At 41.6% G+C, this 24,794-nt stretch overlaps 1 protein-coding gene across 8 annotated transcripts in view; it reads left to right on the top strand.

Moving 5' to 3' along the window:
• Positions 1–24,794, top strand: part of ELAVL1 (ELAV like RNA binding protein 1) — a 101,950-nt gene that overhangs the window by 1,259 nt on the left and 75,897 nt on the right. Inside the window, exon 2 of one of the 8 annotated variants that reach the window (XM_065578293.1) lies at positions 1,479–1,598. The exons of 6 other annotated variants lie outside the window; for them this stretch is intronic. The gene's annotated coding sequence lies outside the window, so the exon portion shown is untranslated. Of the gene's footprint in view, positions 1–163; positions 296–1,478; positions 1,599–24,794 lie in introns of those variants that run through there. One more of the 8 variants, XM_065578295.1, reaches the window with a different exon arrangement.

Below are 24,794 nucleotides of genomic sequence, written 5' to 3'. Positions count from 1 at the left end.
TTTTTCATACTCACCTCTTTTTGTCTGCCATTGTCCTTCAGGTCTCCGTTTTCGCTTCTTCTGCATACTTTCCTCTTTCTGACTTCATCACCACTTATAAATTCATTATCACCCCTGTATCCCTATATACTCATGACACTTCCATACCCCCTATCCATTCTAGCATACTTAGCTGATGCTGACATCTTGGGTGTCCAGCCACTATTTCAACTTCTGTGTTGGCAGTGCTGGCCCATGCATCCTGCATTCCAGTAATGAGGATGTGTACTGACAATCTACTCAAAACTAATTACTGGTAAGTAGACCTTCTCATCTTTTCTCCTAATTTCTCTTTTCTGTCTTCATTAATAACTCTACTCTTTCTCATGCGTGTGACAAAGTGGGTATTCACCCACGAAAGCTTATGCTCCAATACATCTGTTGGTCTTAAAGGTGCCACAGGACTCTCTGTTGCTTTTTACAGATTCAGACTAACACAGCTACCCCTCTGATACTCTACTTTTTCTTGTGTCTCAGCCTGTAATCTTGCTATGACTTTTTATTCTACTCTGCCCCATGTTGTCTTTTTGCTAACACCTGTTGCTTCTTTCTTCAAAAATCGTCCTATATTGACTGCTAAAACGCTTGTCCATATCCTGGTCACTTCTTGTCTTTATTACTGTAATCTCTTGTCTGGCCTCTCCTTCTCTTGTTTCTTCTCCTTCCAGTCTGTTTGAAATGCTGCTGCCAAAGTCATCTTTCTTTCCTGTGACTTAATGTTACTGCGATCCTTCCTAGGCTTCTTGTCTCTGAATTCATAAAAGGAGCATAATCCTCATAGAAGGCCCTACATTGCCTTTAACCCCCACCATCTCTGTCTCTTTTCTTTATTCACTCTCTGCTTCATCCTTTTGCCTTCTTCAAACCTTTGTCTCCTTTCCCCATTCCTATTTTTGTGCCTTCTATCACTTTTACCTTCTATAGCTGCAACATCATGTCTACATCTGCCAGAAGCTCAACCTCTTTCCTTTAAAACTCACCTCTCTAAGCAGTCCCAAGAACCTTTACCCTCTGTTTCCTGAAGTGATTCCCCCCCCCTCCTTTTCTTTGATACCTATGTTGATTGTAAGAATTTCAGGGCAGAGATGTATTATGGAAAAGTTTTAGTGGTATCATGGCTAAGGTTTTATTAGACATCTGATTTTCATGGGCCCTTACTATCTGAAGCCCTGAATGTTTATGGAAGTAGCTATTCTGGAATAATTACTCCAGAATAGTTATATTGGCACAAGCCCTTTGTGAGCAGTCTTGCTTTGGAATAAGTGTCCACACGGCGTTATACTGAAACCACCATTCCAGAATAGCTATTTTGGTAAACTTCCCAGTGTAAAGCCCTAAAACTACAGAACACGCTGAGGCTCTCTTTAATTTTTGAGGGTCTTAGGAACATTAGTATTTGCTGCTGGATACAATCTAAATTTTAAAATCCTCTTTTTCAGAAATACATCAGGGTGTCTCCAGTTTTTTTGATCTTTGCAGCTACATGACCTTGGCACCTAGAAACCCCAGACTGCTGACCTCATACGTTCACATCCCTATGGGTTCTTGTGTCATCGAATGTTGGTGATATATAACTATTTTTAAACTTATTGTTTATAACTTACCAACTATGCTGGAAAAAAAACAAGGAGTTCTTGTGGCACCTTAGAGACTAACAAATTTATTTGGGCATAAGCTTTCGTGGGCTAGAACCCACTTCATCAGATGTATGAAGTGAAAAATACAGGAGCAGGTATAAATACATGAAAGGATGGGGGTTGCTTTACCAAGTGTGAGATCAGTCTAATGAGATAAATCAATTAACAGCAGGCCTAATCTGATGGTATCCAGTTTGCAAATTAATTCCAGTTCTGCAGCTTCACATTGGAGTCTGTTTTTGAATTTTTGTTGTTGAAGAATTGCCACTTTGAGATCTGTTATTGAGTGACCAGAGAGATTGAAGTGTTCTCCTACTGGTTTTTGAATGTTATGATTCCTGATGTCAGATTTGTGTCCATTTATTCTTTTGCGTAGAGACTGTCTGGTTTGGCCAATGTACATGGGAGAGGGGCATTGCTGGCACATGATGGCATAGATCACATTGGTAGATGTGCAGGTGAATGAGCCCCTGATGGTGTGGCTGATGTGATTAGATCCTATGACGGTGTCCCTTGAATAGATATGTGGACAGAGTTGGCACCGGGGTTTGTAGCAAGGTTTGGTTCCAAAACACCAATCAGTAAATAAAGATTGGGAGTGGCTGGGTCATTACAAAATCTAAACTTAATTTCCCCAATACTGATTTCTCCCTACTGTTACTCACACCTTCTTGTCAACTGTCTCTTACCACTTCAGAAGTTATTTTTCCTCCCTTGGTACCCTGCTGTTAATTGATTTATCTCGTTAGACTTAACTCACACTTGGTAAAGCAACCCACATCCTTTCATGTATTTATACCTGCTCCTGTATTTTTCACTTTACATATGATGAAGTGGGTTCTAGCCCACAAAAGCTTATGCCCAAATACATTTGTTAGTCTCTAAGGTGCCACAAGGACTCCTTTTTTTTTTTTTTTTTTTTTTTCTGCTGCTGATACAGACTAATGTGGCTACCACTGAAACCTGTAACTATGCTGACCCCTTCTGGTTTCTAACAGAAGAGAGGAAAAGTTAAAACTCCTCCCGCTCCTTGTAGGAGACAGTCAGGAGCCCTATTCCCCAGGCAGTCCCCGTAGTTGATCATCCTAAGAGTGTTTGATAAACTAGCATTGCCAGTACATCATCCCTCACTTCCATCAATACCCCCTGTTTTCCTTTACTTACTCTCATCTTCCCCTGCATAATTAAGTTTGATGAACCATCTATGATTTGTCAGTCTGACAGTAGTGGTTACTGTACTGATCCAAAGATAAATTGCTGTCTGAGGCTGAACTCAGAGGAATGCAGCTGGGAAAGACACTGCTCACTACCCCTTATATCCCAGCTCCCTTTTCTTTTCTTCCTTGCTGTGAGCACCACATGGATAGAGGGAGTGGATTTTCAGTTTTCTTTAACTGAAATTTGTGCTGAGGAGGGAGCATGTCCAGGGAGCAATTTTGGAATCTGGCAGGCAGAGATAGTCTCTTGATCTATCCTATGCTAACATGTGGTAGAGCTGGAGACAAGAAAGGTGCTGATTAGGAGTGCGGGGGGGAAGTAATAGTGGAGGATATAGGAGTGATGGGGATATGCCTTTCTCCCCAATGAACCCTTTGTTTTAATGCCCCCATTCTGAGAGTGGGAGTCTTGCCTGGCAACAGTTGTCTACAGCTCCTGTAGAAGACATCGCTGCTTGAAGGTTTCTCTTATGTCAAGCATCACCATCTTTGACATAGTGGCAGAGCTGTGCTATAGAAGGCACTGAAGGGGAGATATGAACCCAGTGCTACAATCTGCTTCTTCCTGCTTGCTATGCTACTCTTTGGGGGAGCCTTGGAGATGGCAGCAGTGCTAATTAGTGCCAATTGCTCGAGAATTCCAAGTTGGCCTCCTAATCCTAGAAATTGCTTGAACTGGAATTATTAGGTGGGGGGCAGGAGAGGAATGTCCTGACCCTCCACATCATATTCCTTCAGCATTGGGAAGGTCAGGATGGTGATTGGCCTCTTCCATCCTGCTGTCTTGTCTTCTGGACCCTATCATCAGCCTTCCCACCATGAAGTCTGGTTTTATGAACTGGGTGTAATTTGTCAAATTAAATGTATACCCTAAATTAAAAAACCACAGAGGAGCAAAAAACTGTTATTATGGCTAAACAACAAAGTAAAAGAAGCGGTTAAAGGCAAAAAGGCATCCTTTAAAAATTGGAAGTCAAATCCTACTGAGGAAAATAGAAAGGAGCATAAATTCTAGCAAGTTAAGTGTAAAAGTATAATTAGGCAGGTCAAAAAAGAATTTGAAGAGCAACTAACAAAAAAAACAAAAATTACTGTTAGTTTTTGTGTCAAGTACATCAGAAATGGGGCCACTGGATGATCGAGGAAGATAAGACCATTGTGGAGAAACTAAATGAATTCTTTGCATTGGTCTTCACTGCAGAGGATGTGAGAGAGTTTCTCACACTGGAGCCCTTCTTTTTAGGTGACATATCTGAGGAACTGTCCCAAATGGATGTGTTGATAGAGGTGTTGAAACAAATTGATAAACGGTAATTAGTCACTAGGACAAGATGGTAGTCACCCAGGGGTTCTGAAGGAACTCAAATATGAAATTGCAAAACTACTAACCGTGGTATGTAGTATGTAATCGGTCACTTCAATAAGCTTCTGTACCAGATGACTGGAGGATAGCTAATGTGATACCGGTTTTTTAAAAGAACTCCAGAAGTGATCCTGGCAATTACAGACTGATAAGCCTAACTTCAGCACCAGGTAGATTGGTTGAAACTATGAACAGAACAGAATTACCAGACACCCAGATAAACACATGTTTTTTGTAAAGGGAAATCATGCCTCACCAATCTATTAAAATTGTTTGAGGGGGTCAACAAACACGTGGACAAGAGTGATCCAGTGGATATAATGTACTTGGACTTTCAGAAAGCCTTTGACAAGGTCCTTCACCAGAGGCTCTTAAGCACAGTAAGCTGTCATGGGATAAGTAATTGATTAAAAGACAGAAAGCAAAGGATAGAAATAAATGGTCTGTTTTCAGAATGTGGCGAGGGTAAATAGTGGTGTCCCCCAGGGGTCTATACTGGGACCAGTACTGTTCAGTGTATTCATAAATGATATGGAAAAAGGGGTGAACAATGAGGTGGCAAAATTTGCAGATAATATAAAACTACTCAAGGTAGCTAAAGCCAAAGCTGACTGTGAAGAGTTACAAAAAGATCTCACAAAACTGGATGACTGGGGAACAAAAGAGCAGATGAAATTCAGTGTTGATAAACGCAAGTAATGCACATTGGAAAACATAATCCCAAGTATACATATAAAATGATGGGATCTAAATTAGCTGTGACCACCCAAGAAAGATCCTGGAATCATCATAGATAGTTCTGTGAAAACATCCGCTCAATGTGCAGTGGTTGTCTAAAAAGTTAACAATGTTACGAACCATTAGGAAAGGGATAGATAATAAGATGGAAAAATCATAATGGCACTATATAAATCCATGGTACACTCACCCCTTCAATACTCCGTGCAGTTCTGGTTACCCTGGTTCAAAAAAAATATATCAGAACTAGAAAAGGAACAGAGAAGGGCATCAAAAATGATTAGAGGGATGGAACAGCTACCATATGAGGAGAGGCTAAAAAGATTGGGACTTTTCATATTGGAAAACAGATGACTAAGGGGAGATATGCTAGAGTGGGGTGGTCAACCTGTGGCTCCGGAGCCACATGCGGCTCTTCAGAAGTTAATATGCGGCTCCTTGTATAGGCACCAACGCTGGAGCTACAGGCGCCAGCTTTCCAATGTGCCCTGCCCCCTCCCCTGAGCCTGCAGTGCCCTCGCTCCTCCCCCCCTCCTACCCCAGAGTCTCCTGCATGCCACAAAACAGCTGATCAGGAGATGCGGGTAGGGAGGGGGAGGCGCTGGTGGGTGGGAGACGCTGGGAGCGGGGGAGCTCATGTGGCGGGCTGCAGATGTATTACTATGGCTCTTTGGCAATGTACGTTGGTAAATTCGGTCTCCTTCTCAGGCACAGGTTGGCCACCCCTGTGCTAGAGGTCTATAAAATCATGAATGGTGCAGAGAAAGTTTATAAGGAAGTGGTATTTACTCCTTCACATAACACAAGAAGCAGGGCTCACCCAGTGAAATTAATAAGTAGCAGGTTTAAAACAAACCTAAGGAAATGCTACTTCACGCAGTGCACAGTCAACCAGTATAGGGGATGTTGTGAAGGATGTTGTAAGTTTAAAAAAGAATTAGATAAGTTCCTGGATGGCTATTACCCTCTAAGATGTTCAGAGATGCAAGCCTATCCTCTGGGTTACCCTAGCCTCTGACTGCCAGAAGTTGGGAGTGGATGATGCGATGGATCACTCAGTAATTGCCCTATTCTGTTCATTCTTTCTGAAGCAACTGGCATTGGCCACTGTCAGAAGAGAGGACACTGGGTTAGATTGATCATTGGTCTGACACAGTGGTTCTCAACCTTTCCAGACTACTATACTCCTTTCAGGAGTCTGATTTGTCATGTGTACCACAACTACTTGCTTCCAAAATCAGACATAAAGTGCAGAAGTGTCCCAGCACAGTATTACTGAAAAATTGTTTACTTTCTCATTTTTACCACATTTATAAAATAAATCAATTGGAATGTAAATATTGTACTTACATTTCAATGTGATACTTGAGCCTAATCTGAAGCCTGAGCCCCAAGTGGCAGGGCTGAAACATGTAACTTTGCCTCCCATGTTTTACAACACTCTTGTTAATACACTCCAGAATGATATTCACCTTTTTTTGCAGCTTGTTGACTCATATGCAGTTTGTGATCCACTATAACCCCCAGATCCTTTTCAGAAGTACTACTGCCTAGGCAGTTATTTCCCATTTTATATTTATGAATTTGATTCTTTTTTTTCTTCCTAAGTGTAGTACTTGTCTGTACTGAATTTCGTCTTGTTGATTTCTGACCAATTCTCCATTTGTCAAGGTTGTTTTGAATTCTAATTCTGTCCTCCAAAGTTCTAGCAACCTATTCCAGCTTGGTGTCACCCACAGATTATATATAAGCATACTCTCCTCTCTGTTATGCAAGTAATTACTTAATACTACTGGACCCAAGACAGACTCCTGTGTGACCCACTAGATATGCCATCCCAGTCTGTCAGCAAATCATTGATAACTGCTCTTTGGGTATGATCTTTCAGACAGTTTTGCACCCACTTTATAGAGCTTCTTCTAGACCATGTTTCCCTAGTTTGCTTATGAGGATGTCATGTGGGACTGTTAGAAGCCTTTCTAAAATCCAGATATATCATGTCTACATCTTTTCTTCCCTTCCCACCCCTTACCAACAACCAGGGCAGTAATACTATTAGAAAAAGAAATTAGGTTGGTTTGGTTTATTGTATTCTTGACAAAATCCATGTTGGCTTTTACTTACAACCCTGTTATCCTCTAGGTGCTTACAGATTGGTTGTTTAATATTTTGTCCCAATATCTTTTCAGGTATCAAAGCTAGGCTGACTGGTCTATAATTTCCCCAGGTCCTCTTCCTTCACCCCCTCTTTTTAAAGATAGGTACTACATTTACGCTTCTCCAGTCCTCTGGGACCTCCTCGTCCTCCGTGAGTTCTTAAAGATAATTGGTAATGTTTCCAAGGTTGTTTCAGCTAGTTTCTTAAGTATCTGGGGTCCATTTCATCCAACCCTGCTGACCTGAATACATAACTTACCTAAATATTCTTTAACCTGTTCTATCCCTGTTTTGGCTTGTGTTCCTTCCTTCCTTCCCCCTTGTTAATATTAATTTTGTTAAGTATCTGGTCACAATTTGCCTTTTTAGTGAAGACTGAAGCAAAATAGTTATTAAACACTTCAGCCTTCTTGATGTCTTCTATTATTAGCTCTCCTTTCCTGTTAAATAGAGAACCTACACTTTCCTTCCTCTCTTTTGTTCCTAATGTATTTAAAAAACCCTCTTATTACTGCCTTGCTATGTGTAACTCCCTTTGTGCCTTAACCTTTCTGAATTTGTCCCTACATGCTTGTATTCTATTCATAGAATAGTAGGACTGGAAGGGATCTTGAGAGGTCATCTAGTCCATTGCCCTGCATTCATGGCAGGGCTAAGTATTATCTAGACCATCCCTGACAATTATTTGTCTAACCTGCTCTTAAAAATCTATGATGGAGATTCCACAACCTTTCTAGGCAATTTATTCCAGTGCCTAAGTACCCTGACAGGAAGTTTTTCCAAATGTCCAATTTAAACCACCCTTGCTGCAATTTAAGTCCATTGATTCTTGTCCTATTCTGAGTTTAACAAGAACAATTTTTCTCCCTCCTTCCTTGTAACAACCTTTTATGTACTTGAAAACTGTTTTCACATCCCCTCTGTCTTCTCTTCTCCAGACTAAACAATCCCAATTTTTTCAATCTTCTGTCATAGGTCGTGTTTTCTAGACATTTAATCATTTTTGTTGCTATTCTCTGGACTCTCCAAATTGTCCACATCTTTCCTGAAATGTGGCGCCCAGAACTGGACACACTACTCCAGTTGAGGCCTAATCAGCGCAGAGTAGAGCGGAAGAATTACTTCTTGTGTCTTGCTTACAACGCTCCTGCTAATACATTCCAAAATGATGTTTGCTTTTTTTGCAACAGTGTTTCACTGTTGACTTATATTTAGCTTGTGGTCCATTATGACCCCCAGATCCCTTTCTGCTGTACTCCTTCCTAGGCAGTCATTTTCCATTTTGTATGTGTGCCAACTGATTGTTCCTTCCTAAGTGGAGTATTTTGCATTTGTCCTTATTGAATTTCACCCTCTTTACTTCAAATAATTTCTCTAGTTTGTCCAGATCAGTTTGAATTTTAATCCTATCCTCCAAAGCACTTGCAACCTCTCCTAGCATGGTATCATCCACAAACTTTATAAGTGTAGTCTCTGCCATTATCTAAATCATTGATGAAGATATTGAATAGAACCGGACCCAGAACTGATCCCTGCGGGACCCCAATCGATTTGCCCTTCCAGCTTCTCTGTGAACTGCTGATCATTAATCTCTGCAAACGGTTTTCCAACCAGTTGTGCACCCACCTTATAGCACCTCCATCCAGGTCATATTTTCCTAGTTTATTTATGAGAAGGTAACCTGAGACAGTATCAAAAGCCTTACTAAAGTCAAGATATACCATATCTACCGCTTCCCCCCTATCCACAAGGCTTGTTACCCTGTCCAAGAAAGCTGTTAGGTTGGTTTGACGCAATTTATTTTTGACAAATCCATGTTGACTGTTACCACCTTATTATTTTCTAGATGTTTGCAAATTGATTGCTTAATTATTTGCTCCATTATCTTTCTAGGTCCTGAAGTTAAGATGACTGGTCTGTATTTCCCCAGGTTGTCTTTGTTTCCCTTTTTATAGATTGACACTACATTTGTCTTTTACAGTCCTCTGGAATCTCGCCCATCTTATATGACTTTTTGAAGATCATTAATGGCTCAGATATCTCCTCGGTCAGCTCCTTGAGTATTCTAGGATGCATTTCATCAGGCCCTGGTGACTTGAAGACTTTTTTTTAAACTTGTTCTTTCCCTATTTTAGCTTCTGATCCCACCTTATTTTCACTGGCATTCACTATGATAGATGTTGAGTCTTTTTGGTGAAAACTGAAGCAAAAAAGTCATTTAGCACTTCTGCCACTTCCATATTTTTTGTTGTTGTTTCCCCTTCTCATTGAATAATGGGCCTACCTTGTCCCTGATCTTACTCTTGCTTTCAGTATATTTGTAAAATGTTTTCTTCTTCTTTGTCTATGTTTCTAGCTAGTTTAATCTCATTTTGTGCCTTGGCCTTGCTAATTTTGTCCCTACGTACTTGTATTATTTTTTTATATATTCATCCTTTGTAATTTGACCTAGTTTCCACTTTTTGTAAGACTCTTTTTTGAGTTTTAGATCATTGAAGAGCTTGTGATTAAGCCAGGGTTGTCTCTTACCATACTTCCTATCTTTCCAGTGCAGTGGGATAGTTTTCTCTTGTGCTCTTAATAATGTCTGTTTAAAAACTGCCAACTCTCTTGAACTGTTTTTCCCCCCTTAGACTTGCTTCCCATGGGATTTTACCTACCAACTCCCTGAGTTTGCTAAACTCTGCCGCCTTGAAATCCATTATCTTTATTGTGCTGTTTTCCCTCCTATCATTCCTTAGACTCATGAACTCGACCATTTCATGATCACTTTCACACAACCTGCCTTCTTCTTTAAAATTTCCAACCAGTTCCTCCTTATTTGTCAAGATAAAATCTAGAACAGTAGCTTTCTCCCCTAGTAGCTTTCTCCACCTTCTGAAATAAAAAATTGTCTCCAACAGGTTCTTGGAATGTATTGGATAATTTGTGCCCTTCTGTGTCATTTTTCCCAACAGATGTCTGGGTAGTTGAAGTCCTCCATCACCACCAAGTGCTGTGCTTTGGTGTTTTAAAAAAAGCCTTGTACACCTCTTCTTCCTGGTTAGATGTAGTACACCCTACCATGGGAGGGAGGGATAGCTAGCTCAGTGGTTTGAGCATTGGCCTGCTAAACCCAGGGTTGTGAGTTCAATCCTTAAGGGGGCCACTTAGGGATCTGGGGCAAAAATCAGTACTTGGTCCTGCTAGTGAAGACAGGGGGCTGGACTCAATGACCTTTCAAGGTCCCTTCCAGTTCTAACCCTTGGTTTTTACGCCTTTTATCCTTACCCAGAGACTTTCAACAAGTCTGCCTCCTATTTCTATCTCAACATCAATCCAAGTGTATACATTTTTAATATATAAGGCAACACCTCCTCCCTTTTTTCCTGCCTGTCCTTCCTGAGCAAGTTGTATCCTTCTATACCAATATTCCAGTCACGTGTATTCTCCCACTAAGTCTCTGTGATGCCAATTTTTGTACTCCTCCTTAGCAATTTTCCGTGTTTTCACTTTTTGCAGGATTCTTTTTATTTAAGTTATTAAAGAGCTCCTGATGATGCCATATTTGCCTCTTCCTTTCATTCCTTTGCATTGGTATAGTTTGCTGATGTGCCTTTAATATTGTCTGTTTGAGAAACTGCCAATTTCCTGAGCTCCTTTTTCCTTGAGATTTTTCTTTCCATGGGAGGTTACTTACCAGTTCTTTCAGTTTGGTAAAGTCTGCTTTGTTGAAGTCTACTATCTTTATTCTGATGCTCTCACATTTTCTTTTCCTTAGAATGCCTGGTAAGGAGACTAATAGTGCCAGGGACCAGGGTGCAGAATGAGCATTATGTAGTACAAAAATAATGGAAGAGAAGAGCTGCTATGTGGGGCAGTAATCCAGGAGAGAACCCTGCCCCTACTTAACATGGGGGAAACCAGTAGAAGAAGGGAGGAAAACTGCTGCATGGTGTCTATAGGGGATGTGCACATTTCCCCTCCCCCATTGCTTTTCCCTTTTCTTGATACCCCCTCAAACACCCACACTTAATAAAACCTAGGGAAATTACCACCCAAAAAATTTTAAGCAGTCTAAACTTATTAAATGTAACATCTACTGATCCACCCTTAACACCCATGGTTCATGTTTACCTGCTCTGAGTTTTCCTATCAGTCAAAGTACCATGCATCTCTAACCCAATATCCACACCAAGTTATCTCTGTTAATAACACTTGCATGGAATGCACAAACTTGATTCCAACCTCATGTGCACATAACACACACTAGAATAATTTAGTAAAGAGATGTCTTCAAGCATATGTCATGTTGCTGAAGTTGGAGTTCAGGTTTTGAGGTCCATTGAGTTTGTAGTGTTGTGTGTACATGTTAGAGGTGCATGGTACTGAGTTGTGAAGTGTGAATGAGGGTGGGATGTTAAGGAATGACCCCTTAATTAGATATTTCCTTGCTTTCTAATGGTTAGTGAGCTAAAGATTTTTTGCTTGTGAACTTATATTATGAAAGGTTTTGAGAATTAATGATGATTAGATGAGTTCTAATGTCCGATTTGCTGTCCACTTACCCGTAGGTCTTGAACAGCATTGCTGACATCCAGGTTTCTACTCCCTATTGGTTGTATTTTAGATTTATTTGCATTTTTCCAAGCCATGTTTATTTTCTTCCTATGTTTCTAATCTTTATAGATTCTAATGTTAAATCCTGTGAACCTATATCAGTGATCTCACCTCCCCAATTCAGAGCTTTGCCACTTAGTAGAATGTTTTGTTTCCATTTCTTCAGTTAGCTTTCAGTGTGTGATGATGATTTTCAGACCAGTTGAATGAATGATGAATAAGATTGTGAGATGCATTGTATCAAAGATGATAGAAGCAGATGTATATATTTTAAACTTTCTCTTTGTCCATTGATCTGTAGTTTGGGTGGACATCTGGGAAAAGGAGGGGGAAGAGTTGAGTGTATCTAGGCTCTGGAGGAAGAGAGAAGGAGAGGAATCCATGCCAGGGAGAGAATGAGAGGCATATGATATGTTTGGGAATGGGAGGGCCTGAAGAGAGGATGTGCATGAGGGGGAATTCAGGCCAGGGTACAGGCGGAGAGATGGGATGAAGGAAAAAAATCACAACTGGTGGAGAATGTGCACATTGGCTCTCAGGAAAGTAGTATCAGGGTCAGAGGCAGTGGAGGTGGGATTGTTGTAGCCATTAAATAAGTCTTGAATTTGGGCCTGGTGTGAGTTCTGTGTCTTTTCGGGTGATAGGCTACAGAAGCAACTGTGGTTGTTTTACTTAGCTAAGATGGTATCCCTTTTTAAACTGTACTACAAACTTCTTAGTAGTTTTAAAAATAGCAGTGAGAACTTCTGTAGGCTTTGAATAATTTGTGAAAGGAAAGATGAGCTTTAGCTGAAGTCAATCAGTCTGGCATATCCAGATACTTCCAACGTACAAAGGTGGTAGACAGAGTTGTTCTTTTGGAATAAGATGAAGAATAAAATGCAGAAAAACAAAATCTCATGCATGTTGGAGACTGCCGAGTGGACAACTTGGTAGAACAACTGTTACAGCTGCAATGTTAATTAAAGGGGAATTCATATTAAAAGTAAACTGTTAAAGGAACACTAAACTTACAAAGTCAAGCACTGAATTGTTAGTAAATGCCAGAATTATGGTTGTAACCTTAATTCTGCCTCCATGTGAGTATATGTTCTGATAAAATATTTAATTCTGATTACATTATTTTTCCACAGGACCACCTCTGCGTCACTTAGACCTGTTTTTATACGTGAGGGGTTTGCTGTGAGTGCTCTTCCTGGTTTGTCAGCCTTAGTGTTTAGACCTTCACAGTTACTCCAGAGTAAGGTTTTTGTTTCTTTAGCCCTGCTTGGTTGTAATGTTGTTCTTGGCACACTAGTGTTGGAGTCTAGGCACCTCAGTGATTCAGTATCAGTCTCTCTCTGGTGATTGTTCATTGGTCTGGCACTTCCCTTCTTGCAGTAGTGTCTCTTGTTTTATTTCAGGTGTGGCTTCCAAGGAAGACTGCTCAGTAGGTTCAAAACTTGTGTGGTAGAACAGTGTCCAGTACAGATGGCCAAGTTGGTTGTGTTTACCTCTGTGATTTGCATGGGTGACATGTCAGCAAGTGTCACCATGGCACTGAAGAAACAGGAGGAGCTCTTTGCAGAGGACTGAAGCTCTCCTTTCGGCAGCCCAGGAAGACTCCTGAGGTCAGCCAGTGTACTTAAAAGGGTAAACCCTTGGAGCTGAAACTCGAGTTGGCCATGATAGCTCACCCATCAGAACTTGGTGCCAGCACCACCTGTATCAATGTAGGAATCCCTTCCCCCACCAATATTCATCGCTCAAATGTCTTTGTTATATGTCATATGATACTGAGCTTCACTTTGCTGGATAAGATGAAGCTTCACATAAGAGGTGAGGGTGCAAAGAGTCAACAGCTCCCCAGCATGTTTCAGTTGAAACCCTGTATTCTAGACAGCTCCTGTTTTAAGCTTTTTTGGTTTGCCCTTTCTGCATTTGGGGAACCACTCTGTGCTCCTCAGTCTTGCCCAAACACTTCTGGGTGTTCTGTGAGGCTGCGATGAAGCCAGTACCAGTTTTAAGGCATTAATCTTGCCCTCTGTTACCAGATGTCAGATCTGAGTGCAGTCAGAGTGCTTTTTGCACCAAAGGAAAGGAAACTCTGGCACAGTTGCATTGAGGGCTCTGGACAGTTAGCGTTGGTGCTTAGCAGAGCACTTGGAGTGCTACAGGGCCCTCCTGCCCTACGTTGTCTAAACAAATCCAGGTGTTTGAGTGAAGGTAAATTGACTATCAGAGTGATGGAACTGTATTTTGGATAATGATGAGCCAGAGGGCTCTGCCTGTACAAGACTGACTCTTCAGGCAAGAACCCTACTTACTTCCAGTTCTTACAGTAGCTCTCTAAGTCAGCCAAATTGTGATTTGTAATCTCTCCCAGGTTCTGCAGTCTTTCAATCCTGTAAATGTGAGGTACCTTATTTTAGACTAGCTGGAGAGGATGTGGTGAATCCTTTGATTACCTTCAAGATGAGGTAGCTGTACAAAGTCCATCCTCCATAAGAATGCCTTTGGTTAAGTCTCTGATTTCCCCCCCCCCCCCCAAGCTCTTGGTGATGGAGGTGGCCATTACAAGAACTTTTGTTCACTGTATTGTGCCTCAGAATCCGAAATGGTGACACAGAAATATTCCAAAGTGGTTTCAGTCAGACCAGTAAACCTGTGTGCCATAGTCTACTAAGTCGTCTTGACCAGAGATCAGGTGGAGCTTGGTAAGAAGGCCTCAACCCAGATTGAGACTCTTTTCTCCAAGAGGAATAGCAGGAGCTTATGAAGCTAGTTCACGAGGATGCAGACCCAGTCTACTTTGGATGCAGGTGATATAGTGGCAAGAGGTGCTGCCTCATGAATGAATGTCTGCTTGGCTGCAGGCATAGAAGTGCTGCATGATTCAAACATTCTAGAAGTTGTGGCTATTGGGATTGCACTCGCCATCCTAGCACCAAGCATTTGGCAAACATTCATATAACGGGGGAAAAGAAAAGGCTTCCCTTGGAAATTGTTCATGTTGATGGCTGATTTCAAAAGGAAGAAGCCCGGTATCCCCTGCACTGGGTATTCTGACTCAACAACAGCAGAAGCCAAAGGGTCCTAAGACCCTTTTCTGCAGGCAGAAAATAACAAAGGATTTTTCTAAAGGTTCTGAAGTACTTAGTCTGCCTTCTATCACTAGCAGCCTGCCAGAACACTGTTCCCCTTCTTTCCCTCTTCAAGAGAACTGGTCACCTCTGTTCAAGAATCCTGAGCACTGTTTGATAAGACTACAAAATTAGATTATTAGAAAATAGGGACAAGACTGCAGGTTAACTCCCCCAAACATGAGTGCTCTTGAGCTCCTCATTAACAGGAAAGATTCTGGAGGAAATTTAATCCTTTTTGGCAAACAGTAAATATGCCCCATCTTACTGGGAGAAACAGAATGTAGGTTTTTGAATCCAAAGCAGACACTGAGGTTCCTGTGTCCATAAACAAGTGTAGTTGGAAGGAAATGAGGTTGGGGACATGTATTTCACAAGTGTGTGAATATGCAAAGCCAGAGGACTCTACCTAACTCTTTTGTAGGTAGCCTGATGAGATTTGGCTTTGGCAGAGTCTGGTCTCAGATCTAGGACAGGGGTTCTCAACCCCCCCCCCCCCCCGGGAAACTCACGCCTCCCCCAACATGCTGTAAAAACTCTACGGCCCACCTGTGCCACAATAACTGGCTCTCTGCATGTAAAAGCCAGGGCTGGCATTAAGGGGTAGCAAGCAGGGCAATTATCTGGGACCCCATGCCACAAGATCCCTTGCGAAGCTCCATTGCTCATGCTTTAGCTTCAGCCACAGGTGGCGGGGCTCAGGACCCTGGGCTTCAGCCCCATGCAGTGGGGCTTCAGTGAGTGTAATACTGACCCTGCTTGGTGGACGCCCTGAAACCTGTTTACGGTCCCTCAGGTTGCCCCGGACTCCTGGTTTAGAACCACTGATCTAGGATACCCTTGCTTTATCTCTTTGTGGGAACCTTCTCGCTGACAGCTTAGCTGTTGACAGGGTAGAGATTCACAGGCTTGTGTCCTGCCACCTTGGAAGAAATCTACCAGAAGAATATACTTTTTGATGGTAAGGGATTGTGGTATGATGCAGTCAGATCCAAGTTGGTACCTCTACTTGGTTACCTTCTGTCTGAGCCTGATGACCAATTTCATTTAGATAGCTTTTGTGGCTATTTGCCTGTCATGAATTAGTTAAAATTTTACAGCAGTGTGTCTGCAGCCGTTGGGTTAACACAGAGCATGACCCTTTGAGATTTTAATGTGTACATGACAAAACTGATTAAACCTTTTGAACCTCTCAGGTCCCAAGAGGTTAAGTTTCTTATAGAGGTCATTTTCTTGGTGGTAGTGAACTTCAGCCTTGAAAAAAAATCTAGTATATGGTGGATCAGTTGTTGGGCCTAGAGTGGTCTTGAAGACTTAGCTGAGTTTCTCTCTGTCAGAGTTCCCGTGGCCATCCTGGTGGTGTCCTCTTGTACTTTGGTTCTACTTTCAAATTCTCGAAGGGCTTTAGTCTGTTATCCAATGCTGTTCCCAAGAAGATCTTCACTAAGTGGATGTTGGAATGTTTTTTTGTATTCTGTCTCTTTTGAAATGAAATGGTTGTGGCGTGACTTCCACAGTTCAAGGCAGGGCTGCAGTCATGGTCTGTCTCAGATGTTTCCATCACTGCTGCTTGCAAAGCAACTAAAAAGATGCTCTGGCCACACATTGAAAAACATTTCTTGGATTTTTTGCCTCCAGGAGGGATTCCTGTTTCATTCTCTATGCTCTAGAACAGTGATACTCAGACTGAGGCTCGTGAGCCGCAAGTGGCTCTTCAATGTCTCCTGCAGCTCTTTGCAGCACATGTTATTAAAACACTTCAATTATTAACCAATGTAAGGCTATGTCTACACTCCCCAGCTTGCAGCGGCACAGCTGTGCTGCTAAAGCCTGGCCGCTGTAAAGCACTCAGTGTAGCTGCTGTTTGTCGGCAGGAGAGCTCTCCTGCCAACAAAATAAAATCACCAACAATGATGGGTGGTAGCTTTGTTGGCGGGAGAGCATCTCCTGCTGACAAAGCACTGTCCATGCTTGCCCTTCTTTTGTCATTAAAACTTTTGTCGGTCAGGTTTTTTTTTTCCCCCCCTTTAAACCCCTGACTGACAGAAGTGGCTGTACTGCCCCCAGCCCTGCACTCTGGTGTGGAAGGGCAGAGGGTGGGGCTGGGGCTGGGGACAGTAGGGCTGTGCTGGAGGAGCTGCTGGCGTGGGGCTGTCCAGCGGCCCCATGTTCTGCTCCTTTTCCTGCTGCCGTTTCAAAGTCTCTGGCACAGCAGGAGGAGGACAGAGCCTCCCCTCTTCTCTCCCCCCCCCCCCCCTTCCGGTAACGTGGGATGGGGCGAGCGTGGGGGCCCTGGGCTGGGAGGAATCACGTGGAGGGTCACATGCCCCCTTTTAGCTGGTGCCCTCCCACTCCCCCTAACCTGTAAGAAATGGATTTTACTTGCACCACTGTTCCTAGCTTGCCACCTGCTTAGCCATTATGTAAATTCTGGTAAGCAGACTTCCTCAAAGTAGTTCCTTTTTAAACAGCAGATTTAACAAATACGAATTCATGCCTTTCAGGTGGCATAGTAGAAGGGCAAGCCAGTGAACTAATGGAAGAGCAAAATTCAGTGGCTCTTATTTAAGCATAGTCCTAGAATCTACCAGTTCATGCTAAAAGATGTGGAACTACTTATATATGTGTACTGCTCGATTTTAAAAGATTGATTAAACATTCTTTTGACATAACTGACTGGTATGCAGGCTTTGTGTACCTGTTTAAAATATAATATCAAAACCGGATGCTAAAAATGTGCTTCCTTTGTGGAACAAAACTTGAGTAAAATCCTCAAAAGAATAATGGCCTTTAGAATATATGTCTAAGTAGGATTTTTGACAGCTGCCTTTCTATGAATGTAAACATGACAATTTTTTGTATCTCTGCAATTAAGTGAAGCTTTGCTCATGTTTGTGATCACTGAGTTGAAACTGTTATGGGTGGAAGTTTGAGTATCAAGACCGATTCTGGTCTTACTGGTCTAACTCCATCGACTTCAATGAGCTACTCCAAGCTCTTACCAGAGTGAATGAGATCAAGTGGAGATGCCCCGTTTATTTGCCTCAGCACATAACTATAGGAACAGAGTAATAATTGAATGCTTTAATTTATTTTTTTCAATATTTATGTATGCATACTTTCAGGCCAGAACTAATGACAGGGAACAATTGTTGAATTAAAAAAAAACAAAACTAGAAAACCTAATTTGTTCTGGAAAAATTTTAGGCAGAAGATGACCCAAAAAAATCACTTGTCCTCTGAGGATTAATTATGTCATATTTGGAAACAATTCTTTAAACTGTGAACCAGGAGTTTAGTCCTATTGAAGTATAAAACTTGACTCATCCCTAGCTATGGAGTCTCGAACAATGCTTTCAAGAACTTCAACTCTCTTTTGGTACACTCTTTTCCCTTATGCTCCTTTTAGGACATCCTACAAACTGCAGAATGTTACTCATGGATAATATTTTTAGAGAAGGGAGAACTACATGCCTCTAATTCGGCTTCTCTAAAGAGAACCTCTTACAAGATTCCCTCCAGGATTCTCACTTGCCTTCTGTGTTGATTTTGGAGGCTACTTTTTTAAGGTGTCTTTCTTCCATCCCTGTCATATTTTTATGTTAAACTTGTATTGGCATTTCTTTATAAAGTTTTGCATCCTGTGCAGTCAAAGGAACTGGCTGAAATGTTTTGAGGGGCAGCTTTTATTTCTGCAGGAGGTTGTGTGTAACTGCTAGTAGAGGACCTGCTGTTCTACTTTCCCACTACTGCTGAGAATCAAAAAAAAGTTTAATAGCTAGACTTGCACTATGTTCCCTCTGACCATTCAGTGTCCCCTCTTCTCCCTTCTGCACTACTCCATGCATTAAGCCACCACTCTACCCTGATGTCACTTCCACTCAGTTTCACTGTCCTCCCTCAGGAATACTTGCCATGCCTATGTGCGCGCACACACACCCCCCCCTTCTGTTTTGGAACAATGGCCTTGGCCTCCTGTAACATTCTCTCTTCTCTCCCTCACTTTAACTGGTGAGAAGGGTTGTAGATTTTTCTCCTCTTACCAAATCAAGGTGAAAGGTTTCCTTGATTTATATTTTTTTCATCCCATTACTTGAAGTACTGAGGCAAAAATGTTCTCCTTCCCACCCTCCCAAGTTGGAAAGGTGGCCAGTTCTCTCTCCCATACCTGTATTCCAGGTCAAATGGGTGAATAATCTTGAGTGGGGTAAGCGGTGGAATCTATGTTCATAGACTTTAAGGTCAGAAAGAACCATCATGATCATCTAGTCTGACTTCCTGCACATTGCAGGTCACAGAACCTCACCCACCCACTCCTGTAATAGACCCTTAACCTCTGGTTAGGTTCCTGAAGTCCTCAAATCATGATTTAAAGACTTCAAGTTACAGGGAATCCACCATTTACACTAGTTTAAACCTGCAAGTGACCTATGCTGGTCAGTCAAGCAGTGACTCAAGCATTCATTTCTGTAATGGCCTACTAGACAAACCCTTCCTCAGGGATTCCTATCCCCTTCCTCAGGGGTTCCTATCTCCCCTTTCGTCTCTCTTACCTCAGGGAGAGACGCTGCACGCTTCCTCCCTGCTCCCCTCTGTCAGCCTCCTGGTGAGCTTCCTTCTAATTAGTGCCCCCCACTCAGCCTATATCAGTTTGCAGCTTAATTGGCTGATTGGGCCCACCTGGGCTAATTCAACTCTTTCAGGCTGGTGTGGGGAGTACCCCCCATTACACTTAGCTAGTGACTTCCACCAGTTCAGTGGTGTGATTTTCCTTCAAACATTATCAGCAAACATGTACTGCTTGAATGGTTCACCTGTAGCCCTGAAATGTATTATGGTTGATGGGTGGTGATTAGATGTCCATAGCAGCGGCATCTTCTTATTCATCACTTAGTTATCTACCCTTTGGGTTGAGAATATTGGCAAGAAAATGAAGGGGAATATGTGCTTGATCTGCTTGCTTCTTTACTGCATGTAATTTAACTTTGTTGTTGGGTATTTGCTTCTTCAGTGTCTCTTGATGTTCTTTCCAAATTTCGACAGCATCAGCAATAGAGCAGCAATCTGTCTGCAGTTTGTTCCAGGCTATGGAAATAGGTTTCAGTATATTCAGCTATCCTCTACATGTCTTTTAGCCCGATGTTGACTATTTTGGCTGTGGTAGTTCTATCTATTTTATCACAATTTTCTGCATAAATTGTCATAAGAATAGACCAGTTCTTAATATAGCTCAAAACAGTCAACCACTAAATTCCATTGTACACCTTTAGGGGAAAATTAGTTGGATTCTTTTGCTCCCTTCAGTGAAGCTGCAGTGAAGTGGTTGTTACGGAAGTATGTTGCAATTTCAACATTTTCTTTTATTCCTGGGGTTGTACTTAAGTCTTTGGCTAAAAGATGTATCAAATGATAATTGCACCCATATATTACAAGTTTCAGGTTCCTTTAATTGTCTTCTAGGTTTCTTCTCATCTTTGCTACATTTGGAGCATTGTTTGTGACAAAGCTACTCACTTGACACTTTGAGTTTTTGTTCAGTCTATTATAGCTTTTACTGCTACTTCTTTTAAGTATTCTGCTGTATAGGGATTCCTGATATATAAATAGTTTCTATAAGATAGACAACCCCATATTCTGTTGTCACAGTCACATATTGCTGGATCATTGTGTACGTTGCTTCACCCATCAAAACTCAGATTAATGAACTTTCTGTCAATGTTTTTTGCACACTCTTCAATTTCCTTCTCGTAGGCTGTATTCAGCAATGTTTGCTTTGCTGGGTAGTGTATAGCCTAGTTGTAATGATTGAACCATGCCTGTGAAATGTTTGTTCTCAACAAGATAAAAGGGAGAACTTGTTGCATAAATGAACTGAGCAATCTTTTCCTTTATGGAGACTTGCTGGAATTTGCTGGTCCTGATTATGAACTCATCTGTGGTTTTACTGGATGATGAAGAAGTCTCTCTTTTTGATACAGGTAATTTACTGTTGGATGTGTGTTTTAGTTGCGGCGCTACTGGTGGTATCAGCAGATGGCTCTGAAGTTGTAGATCTTGCAGGTGATAACATTCATAACTTGTTATGCCTAGCAGGACTCTGAAACAAAATGGTGTGTTTTTTTTTTTTTTTTTTTTTTTAAAGTCACTCACATTGAGTGGTGTAAAAATAAGTTTAGTAACCATTTGATCCAGATTGAAGACAATGTGGACATGTCTGAACAAAGTCCTTGCCTTCTGAGGAGCATTTTTCATAACGTGATTTCATTCAGACAACCATCTTTTTGTTGCACTGTTTACATTTGGCATGCTTCTCTTCTATCCAAAGGTACAGGAATTCCTTGGAAATATTCCCATTTTAAGACATGCAATGATGGCAGGTTTTTTTGCCCCACGCCAATTCCCAGTGTTGGAATCGACGCTATAGTCTGCACTCTGAAGAATCTTGTCTCTTCATTCCACAGTGTCCTGCTCGGACATCAATGTTTCTTTTTCTTTTTGCACACTCTGGTCCTTCTGCTTCATTACATAACTCCCCTACCCACAGAAAAACAAAAGAACTAATAGTCCAGGACTTCTGCTTGTGTAAGCCACATGCCTTTTGCACTGCAGTGTTATATTTATTTGCAGACATAGAGGGAGGCAGTTGATTCATAGATTCATAGATTCTAGGACTGGAAGGGACCTCGAGAGGTCATAGAGTCCAGTCCCCTGCCCGCATGGCAGGACCAAATACTGTCTAGACCATCCCTGATAGACATTTATCTAACCTACTCTTAAATATCTCCAGAGATGAAGATTCCACAACCTCCCTAGGCAATTTATTCCAGTGTTTAACCACCCTGACAGTTAGGAACTTTTTCCTAATGTCCAACCTAGACCTCCCTTGCTGCAGTTTAAACCCATTGCTTCTTGTTCTATCCTTAGAGGCTAAGGTGAACAAGTTTTCTCCCTCCTCCTTATGACACCCTGATAAATGAATGGCTTTCTGTTTGTATCTTTATCGGTATACACCTAAAAAGAGACAGAGCATGGCCATTTACTTGAAAGTGCCCAGAACCATCCAGAAGCAGGTAGTTACTGGGTAGCAGAGGTTTTTTTCCATGAGCTGGAGAGCAAGTTTCCACGGTGGGTGAAGTAATAAATATTCATAATTTGAGAACTGTTCTGTGGTACTTCTTCCAGCACGAAAGCCAGCCTGTTCTTCAGCAATTATATTCTCTGCTTGTGGCTTCGATCTGTTCAATATGACTTTCAGCATCACTTTGCTGGGATGGCTAATAAGCTTATGGTCCAGCAATTTTGACACATTTGCAGGCTGCCTTCCTTTGGCAGAGTGATGATTAGTGACTGTCCATGTGGAGGGCCACTCACCGGTGTGCCAGATCTTGTTGTAGATCTTGGTGAGTACATGTATTACTATTTCTCCTCTGAATTTCATCAATTCATCTGGGATGTCATCAATACCTGTACCCTTGCCGTTCTTGAGTGATTTCACAGCTGTCTCCACTCCTTCACGTAGTATTGGAAAGTCATCTTCCTCTGTTGAATCTGGGCTGTCTAAGACACTAGGATCTACGTTTGTCTGCTGGTTTGTCCACCTATTGATGATGTCCCTTTCTTCTGTAAGACTGTTCCCTTCTTTGTCTTGAATTGTGTTAGCTTTGGTCCATCTTTCCTTAGTCAGATCTTTTACAGCCTGGAAGGCTCATTTGCTATTTTTATTATTGATACACTCTTCAATTTTAGAGCATTGTATTTCAATCCATATCTCCTTGGCCACCTTCATTCCTTTCTTGATCTTTCTGCCAATTGCTCTGTATTTATCAGCTCCCTCAGTGCTGTTCTTGTCTCTCTCTTAAGTTCTCTTCTAATGTCACACATTTGTACTATTTCATTTGTGTCAACCAGTCTGTAAAAGATGGACAAATTATATCAAATCCCACAGGAGCGATTTTCTTGTTTTTAATGTGCACCCTCAGCCAAGCTCTTTGGTTATAGTAACAGTACTGCAAAAGTCTCTAGGTCAGGTTTTCAATCTTCCACCCTCATGGATAAAGGGGCGGGGGGGGGGAGACTTAGATTCCCTGGGCAGGAAATAGTTTTCTTTTGCGTCCTTAAACATGCACATAGCTACCAACCAAACAGTTATGGACAGATGGATGTTAGACCGAGTAAAGGAAGGTATAATGTCTAATTCAAAGCTTTTCTTTTATCCAATCACTATGTAGCACCACCGTCTCCTCCTTTGTGGGGACTCTTCCCATGAGAGACTACTAACAAAGAAAGTACAGGCTATTGTTAGCACAGGGGCTATAGAACAAGTACCTCTGAACCCCAGAACCAAGGTTTTAATTCTGGTACTTTCTAATCCCCAGAAAGATCTTCTGTCGGCATAGGTAGAATCTTCACTGAGGCGCTGCAGCAGCACAGTTGCAGTGTTTTAAGTGTAGATCAGCCCTCAGTTGAAAATAATAAAGATATTTTGTACAAAAATTTAGATTAAAATAGCATTAAGGTGGCAAAGTCAAGCACCCAAAAGTTGGAAAATGCCAGAATTAAAGTTGCCTCTGTGGTTGTAATTCAGTTCCTTGGGCCTGTGCATAATCAGCTTTAATTACATTTTCACATACTACTTTTTCCCCTCAGGATCTCTTACTCATTCAGATCACGCAGTTGACTGAATTAAGAGTTTTGTATAATTAGGTCATAGGACCCCTGCCTCATTCACTGCAGAACTTGACAGGTATATGGTAAATGAGGAATGATGATCTTGTCAGTAAAGCACTAGATTTAGACCCAGCAGAACTGGGTTTTGTCCCTGGTTTTGCTATAAACTTCATATGTAACATCAAATCAGAATGTTAGAGTTGGAAACTCTGGGTATATCTACATGGAGATAAAACCCCCCACAGCTGGCTCAGGTCAGCTGACTCAGGCTTATGGGGCTCAGGCTTTGGGACTCAAAAATTGCTATGTAGACATTTTGGTGTTGGGTTGGAGCTCAAGCTCTGGAACCCAAATGTCTACACAGCAATTTTTAGCCCTGTAGCCTCAGCCCTGGGAGCTCTAGTCAGCTAACCTGAGCGAGCCACAGCTTTGCCGCAGGGCTTGTATCTCTGTGCAGATATACCCAAAGCGTTGCTTGTATTTTGGGTGTCTTGAAATACTTAAGGTCTGACTTTCGGATGGTGCGCTTTCTATTCTGGTTGAAGTTGAAGCTGCAGGTGTTCAGTGCTTTGGAAAAATCAGGCCCCAGATGTCTCAGGTTAAATGTTTGGTTAGTGATGCATCCAAAATTAGTGGGCACCTATACAAATGTTGACCTCAAAGTCTGTGCCTCAGTTTCCCATCTGTGAAAAGGGGATGACTTCCCTTCCTTGTAAGGGTGTTGTAAAGACAAATTCATGTCTGTGAGGTGCTGGCACTGCACTGATGAATGTCACTGAAAAGCCTGTGAAGAAAGTAAGTTCCATATTCAGAGCAGAGTTTGGTCTGTCTGTAGTAAAGAATGTGAGAGACCACAAACTGAAAAGATGATAAAGAAATATAGAATTTTGAGTTTTGTCCATTCTGTGCACTGAGTGAGGCTGGGTTTCTGGGATGAGGGGAATATGATCTAAAGCAGTGATACTCAGATCTCCGTGATTTAAGAGCCAAATTAGTGATCAACATTACCCAAAGAGCCACAGCAGTGTGAATTCATTGTTTCATTGACTATAGTACTATATATTTATATTTAAACAGTATGAGAGGGGAAATATTTAGTGTTTTGTTTTATGTGTGTGTGTGTGTGTGTGTGTGTGTGTGTGTGTATAATATAATGACTACCCAAGTATTATTATTTTATTAACTACAATTTTATTAACTACAGCATCCTGATTGGTTAATAACTTGGATTGGTTAATAATTAAATCACACAGTG

The sequence above is a fragment of the Chrysemys picta genome, chromosome 25 (genome assembly GCF_011386835.1).
Source record: "Chrysemys picta bellii isolate R12L10 chromosome 25, ASM1138683v2, whole genome shotgun sequence".
Classification (NCBI taxonomy): Eukaryota; Metazoa; Chordata; order Testudines; family Emydidae; genus Chrysemys; species Chrysemys picta.
Note: the sequence above shows the minus strand (reverse complement) of the source record. Positions and strands in the feature narration are given on the sequence as shown.